We start from the raw sequence: 9,728 nt of genomic DNA, 5'->3' as shown, positions 1-9,728 counted from the left end.
AGCAAGAAGAAATGCATCTTTTCAGTCGCCTCAGGATGAATGAAATGATATTGAGAGGATCTCTTTTAGGAAATCCATAAACTGCTTTTTTACTTACATTCTCGTTGAAGTATTAGCACACAAAAAAGAGCACAATTCAAATATACAAATCAGTTAATTTTCACAGGGATCACACCTGTGTAACTGCTACCCAGGTCAAAATATAAAACATTATGAAGACTGCAGAAGTCCTCCTCACAGCTTTGTGCCCTTCTCAGTCACTTTTCCTTCTCCCTTTCCTGACAGTGAACACCATTCTCACAATTAATACCACAGATAATTAATTTTGCTTGTTTTTGAGCTCTATATAAAGTAAATATTTATTATTTATTCTTATGTGTTCTTTGTGCCTGGCTTCTTCCACTTCATTTCACTCAACATTGTGGCTATAAAATTCATCCATATTGTTGTATAAATAGTCGCGGTATTACTTTCCTTTTTCTTTTTTTTCTGAAAAGCATTCATATTGTGTGGATGTACTATATTTATCCATTCTATGATGGACATTTGGGTATTTTATGGGTTTACAAATAATAGTGCTATGAATATTCTAGTACATATCTTTGGTTCAAATGTGTATTCATTTTTATTGAGTAGAATTGCTGGGTTTTCTAAAGTGTTTAAAACAATTTGAACTCCCACCAGCAGTGTATTAGGGTTCCATTGGCTCCATAGCCTCACCAACACTTTGTATTGTCAGTCTTTTTAATATTTGCCATCCTAGTGAGTACATGGTGGTATGCCAATATATTTCTAATCTGTAGTTCTCTGATCATGTTTTCTAGCCATTTGGATATCTTCTTTTGTAACTTGTCTGTTTAGGTCTCTTGTACATTCTCCTACAGGATTATCTGTCATAGTTTTTAATTAATTGGCAAGAATTCTTTTTCTATTTTAGATGTGAGCTGTGTCAGATACTGTGGCTTCCCATTTTACTCTATTTATGATGTCTTTTGATGAACAATTCATTCCTTTTCTTGTCTTTTGTTAATGCTTTCTTTGTCTCATTTAAGAAAAATCTTTCCCTATCTCAAGATCATGAAGACCATGTTGTCTTCCAAAAGCTGTATTTTATGTTTCATATTACAAATATGGACTATGAACACTTTGTTAAATTGCTATTCAAAAAGTTTGAACCAATTTATATGCCTACTAAAATGTGCATAAGAGTTCCAGCTTAGTCACACTTGCTAAAACTTGCCCAAACTGGCTATTATTAATGTCTTTTATTTTTACCAATATGGCAAATATGGTGTAGCTTTTTATCGTTATTGAAATTTATGGGATGTTCAAGACATACAAAAATGATCAAAAATATTATATAAAAAACACACTCAAAAAAAAAAAAAAAACACACTCAGATATCCATAACCCAGTTTTTTTGCTTGTTTGTTTGTTTGTTTGTTTTAGTATAGACTAGTTGAAATCGTCTTCTAAATGCAAAAGACTAAGCACTTTCAGAGTCTTGGTCAATTATCTCTTGTTTATAACATTAGTGTGATAACAGATTCTAACAAAGTTACCAGCAAGGTAAATTTTCACAAGTGGCTGTCTCAAATCATTTTGGGAGTGAGAGGTTTACAGGTGCATAAATAAATAAAATTTTTTCTTATGAATTAATTTTTAGGATGAAAATTAGGTTTCTATGTGGAAATCCCTCAGTTTAAAACTCTTAGCATTAAAATGTCATGAACCTAGATAGTCCAGTGGAATAATGGGAAGGATAATCTCCAAAGGATTAAAAAGCAATAGCGTATCTTGATGGTCCCAAAGTAGCACTCCTTGGCACATTTACCCAGTACAGACTTGATCAGAAAAAAGAGATTGGCCACAGTAACAGATGACCTTCAACTTTTGGGAAGCTATGTATAAAATAGTGGACCTTTTGGCCTATCTGTTACCTACTGTAGTTTGAGAGTAGCTGCATGTTAGCAGGATACCTAGTTTTTCCCACATGGCAGTGCAAAGACGTATGTGTCTCCACACACATCACAAGTGGAAGCAGCTCCATCCCAAGGGTTATTAGTAGGCAAGCAAACCAGCCAGGTGCTGCCAGAAAATGGGGCAGGAAACCCTTATAACCTGCACATCTTCCTCAAGGAATAGCTTTGGGTTGGGAGCCCCAAGTCCCAAATGTAGATACAGTTTGTGTAACATGAGTTCCAATTCAAAATCTCTCTGCAGCTATCAGACACTGTTTAAACCAAAGATATGGGTGAGGAAAGTTCCTAATTCTCTTTACTTCTAGACTAAGAGAAGTTGTAGAAGGATTCTGACATGGGAACTTTAAATCCTTTGCCTGTTAGTGGTATCCTCTGTCTCCTAGGTATAAATGCTGTTGGGTGTCATATTTATCAAAGGATCACCAAACAGAAAGGAATGGGAAAAGCTCATCTGGGCTGAATTTCTACTCTTCCACAGAATTTTACTACAACTCAGAAAAATAGCAGTCTGCTTTTCTTTGAAATGTACAAAAAGTGAAAATCTTCCAATAGTCAAATGTTTCATAATTCTTGAAGCAAGAAGTTCCTCAAAAACGGAATTTTTTTTTTTTTTAGCTTTTGATACTAAATCTTTAATATTTGCCTAGGGATTTTCCTTTACCTTTTTTAAACTTTGGTTCACTTTTAAGTATTAACTTGCATGTTAAGCTATAACACTTCAGAATAATTTACATTTTTAATAATTTATAATGATTACAAATTATTACATTGTAATAATTTACATTTTTCTTAGTACTTCAAGAAAGAATATAGCCAGTGAATGTTGAATAAGTGAACTCAGTGGCCCACAAAAAAAAAAAAAAAAAAGAAATGCAGCATCCCAAGAATGGCTGTTTGCTGGTACATGAAGCAAATTGATTATTATATTTGACTTAATGTTTCAGTGTATAAGAATGAAATAATATTAATTTTAAAAGCAGCTTAAGATCTTCATATGGAGCTCTTTGAAGGTTATTTTGTTTTCTATTTTCTTCTATTCAAAATATATAATATACATTAAATCCTACTTCTTTTATCTGCTTTATTGATGATTAGCTGCTCAGTTATCTTCTAAGCATTCTTTTGCCTGAAATTCGAAGTTCTAACTGGAATACCCTTAAAGAGAAGTACTTTCCCTCAAGTTCCTTAATAATTAAGTCCCATAAAGTCAATGATCATCCCAGGATTCAGTTCATCCCAAGAATTTTACTGCCCTTTTCTGTTTTATTAGTAATCTTCAGTCTCAACAGATGGTGATTCTGTTTTCTTACTTCTTTATCTTCTTAAATCCTCTTAGTTTCTTGGTTCAATCAAGATTTATCTCATTTCCAGAACTTTGGAGAAAGTAAGGGATAACAGTATACGGAAACAATCAACAATCCTTAAGAAAATGGTATTAACTTTTTAGTATTTATAATCTATCATTTTCAGTGGATCTAACTGGGAAGTGTCCAAAGCTCAGATCTAGTGTAGAGGACATTACAAGCAATTTAAGAAGTCAGAAATTAGATCAATTTGTTTTCATTGAAATTTCGGTAATGGTTTATTTCCTTAATCTGGCTATCGTTTGCGAAGACATAAGGTATTAAAATCGTTGATATTACTCATTGGAAGTATTCTGAAATAAAAATCAATGGGTTTTTTTTAGCATAAGGTAACACTTTAAAATATATTCACTGATTTAATCTTACTAACATGAAGTTCATACAGGAAGAAAACCTTGATAAGTTGCAGATGCTTTATTTCATAAAACCTAAAGTTTAAAGTCATGTTTCTTTTTTTATAAAAGGCCAAATTATGGTAGCTTTAAAGACCATTAGTGTAGAAGTCAATAAACTAAGGCCCATAGGCCAAAGCCAGCTTGCTGCCATTTTGATACCACCTACAAGCTAAGAAGGATTTTTACAAATGAACATTTGCAGCTGATGCCAGGGAATACTAACTTAGAACCCTTATTAAGTGAAATGTTATCCCAAAAGAAAAAAAAAAAAAAAAAGAGAACTTCATTCTTCTCATGAGTAGACATGTATTTTTTAATGATCTCAATTACTATTATTACATTTTGAATTTTGTTAACAAAGCAATTTGTTTTCTGCATTTTGTTAGAGTTTCTATAATTTGTTATGTTCCAGATGATACCCTCAATTTTGCCTCTTGGCCTGCAAAATTTAAAATATTTACTATCTGGTCCTTTATCGAAAAAGTTTGCTAACCTCTGCATTATACCGTCACCAAATACTGCAATCACACTAATCCATTGTCAAGAATATAAATATTATAAATGGCAAGTATTTTGTATAAAATCTACTCAAGATATCACTAATAATTTTCATGGTTTTCCTAAACTTACAGATATATGTTTCCTCCTGCAGCTACTATTAAATCTGAGAGATTGGAATTCAAAGATATTATTTTGGTCCATCTCTATCTGAAAAACATGAAAGATTTCTCATCTATTAACTCAGCATGTGTGACCACCTTCAAGCATTGCCTGCCTGCAAGGTATGTAACTGTTACTGCTACATGAAGGGAAAGTTGCCCGAATGCCTGATACCAGGCACTTCTCTGGTTATCTCCTTTAATCCTCACTCAAGGTTCATGCTCTGATATCCCTGACTTTGAAACCTGTTCGTTATCATGCTCTCTCCCATTGGTATAGTGGTTGTGTTGTTTTTCAAATTTATGTGGTTTTCATGTTTTCTAGCATGGTTTATTATCATAGGTTTCTTTTATTTCCCTCTCTTATTTACCAATTCTTACTATTTCTTAACAACAATTGTCAGTAATTCACAAATGGAGATACACATTCATGGTAAGGCTTAAGAAATAAAGGCATTCTGGGATATAAGGAGAGAAAAATTAATATTGGAAAGTGACATTGGCAGTGAGGTAAAGAATGAATCTTCATGGAACCAGTACACTCTTCCTTTTACTCCCTCTACTCATCTCTATACCTCCAGTGTATGGTCATTTTCAAATTGTCTAATTTGGCCTTGTTTTACTTATCCTTAAAATAAATGGTTTCAGACATAATCTCAAACAACCAAACATCAGATGTTTTGCTGTTGTTTTGCCTGCACAAGACTAATCAGGACAATTTGCTAATATTTAATTATCTTTTCCAATTATTTTGGAATATATAACTTTCAAATTAAAAAGTGAAAGAAGGGCTTCCCTGGTGGCGCAGTGGTTAAGAATCCACCTGCTAGTGCAGGGGACATGGGTTCAGTCCCTGGCCCAGGAAGACCCCACATGCCACGGAGCTACTAAGCCCGTGAGCCACGCCTACTGAAACCTGCGTGCCTAGAGCCCGTGCTCCGCAACAAGAGAAGCCACGACAATGAGAAGCCCATGCACCACAATGAAGAGTAGTCCCTGCTCACCGCAACTAGAGAAAGCCCGTGCACAGCAACGAAGACCCAACAAATCAAACATAAAATTAATTAATTAATTAATTATTTTTAAAAAGTGAAAGAAGAAAATAAAAATGGTTTTGATTGTACAATATAAAATGCTTCAAGAAATTCCAGTTGTTTGACAAAAAAGTTAATTTTTTATAGGAAGTTTTCTAGAAATAGGTATTTATTTAATTTTGATGCAGAACACTATACTAGGGACATATATTTTAAAAACAAAAGAAAGTAAAAAGACTTTTTCCATGGCAAGCTTAGAGATAAAAATAATTTTTCTATAAAACAACCCAAGTCCCACTAGAAGTAAATAGGCAGAAAAGAATTTACTGATGAGAGAATGCTTTAAGACTTAGTAGACATGGGATAAAAAGATAGAGTATTGTGGCATTAAGCAGGGAAATTGGTACTTTCTCCAAGATCTCTGCCTTGCTCTAGGCCCATTCCAGGTAGCCACAGTGAGCAGCATCCAGCCATGAGCAGGCTAATCCATCTGCCCCCAGAACCAGGGGAGGACAGTGACTCAATATATGAGAAGCTCTTTTCCCATTAGGCAGATGAGATTGGAAATGCTCATCTGATTTGCTACAGTTAAGGGCTTAAGCGCCTGACATCTGCCAGCCATTCCACCATGTAGGCAGCACTAAGATTACAACTTCCTATTCAGATCTCATTGGCTCTGAAACCAAGGGTTATTTCTGCTTTGTTTCCCAACTAACTGGTTAAATCCACCTTTCAATTCATATTGCTTCCAACCCTGTTTTCTCAGGCTTTGTCCTGTTTTCCATCTATTCCTTCAAAGTTTTGATCAATTTCAAAAAAAAAAAAAAAATATATATATATATATATATATATATATATATATATATATATTTGACACTCCTACAGATTGCCCTCCCTATTATAGAAACCTCCCCCACTATATGACTCCCTTCAGACTAAGAAGGAATTATCCAAGAGGTAGGAAGAGGACCGAGTTCAAGTAGGACCATGGAATCCTTGGGAAGATACCTTCAACGAGAGTCAGGGTTCAGTAGTATTCATTACTGCAAATGAAGACTAAGAAAAGAACATAGGTTTGACTTATGAGGGCCTCAACATTGTTTTTCATTCTTTTCTTCCTATTTCTGATCAATTTCCATGATTCTTCTCTATCTTTGGCATTAGTACCCTTTCCACACAACATTGAGAGAATCCCCACTCTCCCACTACCTTCAGACTAAAGAGTTGATATAGAGGTAGGACAAGGACCACAGTAGCATTAGGATCAGGGAACTCCCAGGAAGGCTTCCTCAAGGGTGAGTGTTTGGCAATGTTTATTGCTCTTTGGGCTTAGGAGTTAATGTGAGGGCTGTGAAAGATAGGAGGGAGGTGAAACGGAAGAGATATTTTTAGAATAGGGAAATTTAAAATCTGTTTTAAGAGAAAAGAAGAGCCCACAGGAGAAAGATTGGAGATACAAAAGAGGGTAGGAGTAGAGAAGGGATGGGGTATACTTCTTATGCTGAAGCAAGATTGAAAAAGCAGAGTCTGGATGAATTTACTAAAACATTAGTGGAGAGTTGGAATTAAGACAGATGGCTCCCATTTCAGTAAACTAGGAAGTGCTATCAGATTACATTTATTTAATAGGTCAGATAATTCAAGTGAATTGACATAGAAATTTATATACTGGTTCAAGAGAGCTGACTCACATTTTGACAGCTTTTATCTTTCTATCCTACCAAAATTTCATTGAAATGACAGAAGAACTGTAAAACAATAATAAATCCATAGCAACTTTAGAAAGCAGGGAAGGGTGCCATCAGAAGTGCAAATTTCTGTAAGGTATAAAGCAAATAGGATAAGATTGATGGCATATACCAGCAAAGGGGAGCCTGCAGCCCCATAGAGATGGAAAATATCCTCCAGAACAAAAGGAGTCTATAAATAAGCCCAAGATAAAAGGTTGCAGGGAACTGAGAAGAATAGGTTATGTCTGGTTGGCTAGGGTGGTAGAACAATTGCACCAGTGTCCTGCCTTCAGGATGATTCTACTGTGTACAGGATGAAGCCACAAATTTGGAAATCCAAATAAGATATGAGAGAGTCCCAAAGGAGATTTTGATGAGGTAGAGTCTCCCCTGATTAATGGGCCCCAGAAGACAAGGAAGTACACCCACCCCAAAGATATACAGTGTACACAAACCAGCCTGACAGTGTGGCCAGCACCATGTAGTCATTGTCACTCTCAGAATCAGGTGAATGTTGTCACTTGAAATTCACTAACGGTAACAATGCTCAGTAATCAAGATCCTTGCTTATAAATATAAATAGATAACCAAGAACCAAACATTCAAGAATAACCAGCCCAAGGGACTTCCCTGGTGGTGCAGTGGTTAAGAATCTGCCTGCCAATGCAAGGGACACGGGTTCGAGCCCTGGTCCGGGAGGAACCCACATGCCGCGGAGCAACTAAGCCCATGCGCCACAGCTACTGAGTCTGCGCTCTAGAGCCCGTGAGCCACAACTACTGAGCCCACGTGCCACAGCTACTGAAGCCCGCACGCCTAGAGCCCGTGCTCCACAACAAGAGAAGCCACCACAATGAGAAGCCTGCGCACCGCATCGAAGAGTAGCCCCCGCTCGCTGAAAGTAGAGAAATGGAAGCCTGCGTGCAGCAGCAAAGACCCAATGAATCCAAAAATTTAAAAATTAATTAATTAATTAATTTAAAAAAAAAAAGAATAACCAACCCAAGCACAGAGAGACATCAAACTCAGCAATAAAACAATGTAACCTTTGTGGGAACAAAGTTAATTTGGGAAATAAAGAAAACTTCAAAGTTATTTAATATCTTTAGTGACATTCAGGTGGATAATAGCTTTTTTTTAAAAAAAGCTGCTATGAAAATGAAATGATTAGTGATTTTTAAAAAAAAATCACTCAGGCTATATAGTAGACTTAACAGCCAAAGATCAGCTTAGTGAACTGGAAGGGTGAATGGACTAATTCTCACATAATCCCAGGTAAAATGGCAAAGAGGTGAAAAGTATAAGAATTTATTGCCCATAATGTCCTTCCTGTTCCCTTTTTGGATCTGCAAATTCTCATCTTTGTTGCAATTCTTTCTTAATCTTTCTTTCCCAATTTTGTTCCTTCCATAAATTCCTTCCTATTCTTGCATGCTGGTAGTACCCTCTAACTTTGCAGCATTGCTACAGATATATTTTTAGATTTATATTTCTACTGTCACTTCAGTAGAATTTTTAGAGGGACAAGAAATTAATGTTTAGGTTCCATCAGTGACCTTGAACTACAACAATGAGAGAAGATCCTTTCCACATTGGTTTTCTTGGTTTTGGTTTTGCTTTTTTGTTTTACGTTGTTCTTTTAAATTTGGTTTATTTTTCAGAGTATGTGTAGAAACTGTGTTGCCAGAAGAAGTACTTTTCTCAATAGATTGCCTTATCCGCCAGAGTGACATAAAGGTTGATGATGGTCTCTTTCATCCTAAAGAGATTCCGCATGTTCAGAATATTTCTCATTGGGCACCTGCTAGCATTGGACCATACAGTCAGTCTATCAAGGTTAGTAGACATGTTTTCTTGTTTTTGTGGCAATCAACTAAATATGTGAAGGAAGTTGACAAGTTAGCTCTTTTTTAATAACAAAGTTTTCAATTCAACTATAATCTTTATCATGTTAGTGATCCCAAGTATATATAGTGACATCTTTAAAAGGGGAAACTTGATATATAGGCAAAAATAATTAAGAAAAGCAATTCTATATATCATTTGATCTATGAAAAGTTAAAACACTATTTAAATTTTTTTTTTTTGGTAATTAACAAAAAATAAATATGAATTAATTCCAATTTGTTATAGTCTTAGTTTGGAATATGAAACAAATATATTTGTAATTTTTTGGTTATTGATTTCTAGCTTAACTAAATGATAGTCAAAGAATGTACTCTAGATAATTTTAGTCTCTTGCAATTTGTTGAGGCTTGCTTTATGGCCCAGCACATGATCAATTTTGGTAAATGATTCATATATATATATATATATATGTATATATATATATATATATATATATATATATATGTATTCTTTTATTATTTTGTGCAGGGTTGTATATATGCCAATTAAGGAGGGTTTATTAAAAGTATTCTTCAGTACATGCACCCCAATGTTCATAGCAGCACTATTTACAGTAACCAAGACACAGAAGCAACACAAGTACCTGTCAACAGATGACTGGCCTAAGAAGTTGTAATATATATATATAACAGAATATTACTCTGCCATAAAAAAAT

Source organism: Eschrichtius robustus, chromosome 1 (genome assembly GCF_028021215.1).
Source record: "Eschrichtius robustus isolate mEscRob2 chromosome 1, mEscRob2.pri, whole genome shotgun sequence".
In the NCBI taxonomy this organism is placed as follows: domain Eukaryota; kingdom Metazoa; phylum Chordata; class Mammalia; order Artiodactyla; family Eschrichtiidae; genus Eschrichtius; species Eschrichtius robustus.
The sequence above is the reverse complement of the archived record's forward strand: the minus strand, read 5'-3'. Positions refer to the sequence as shown.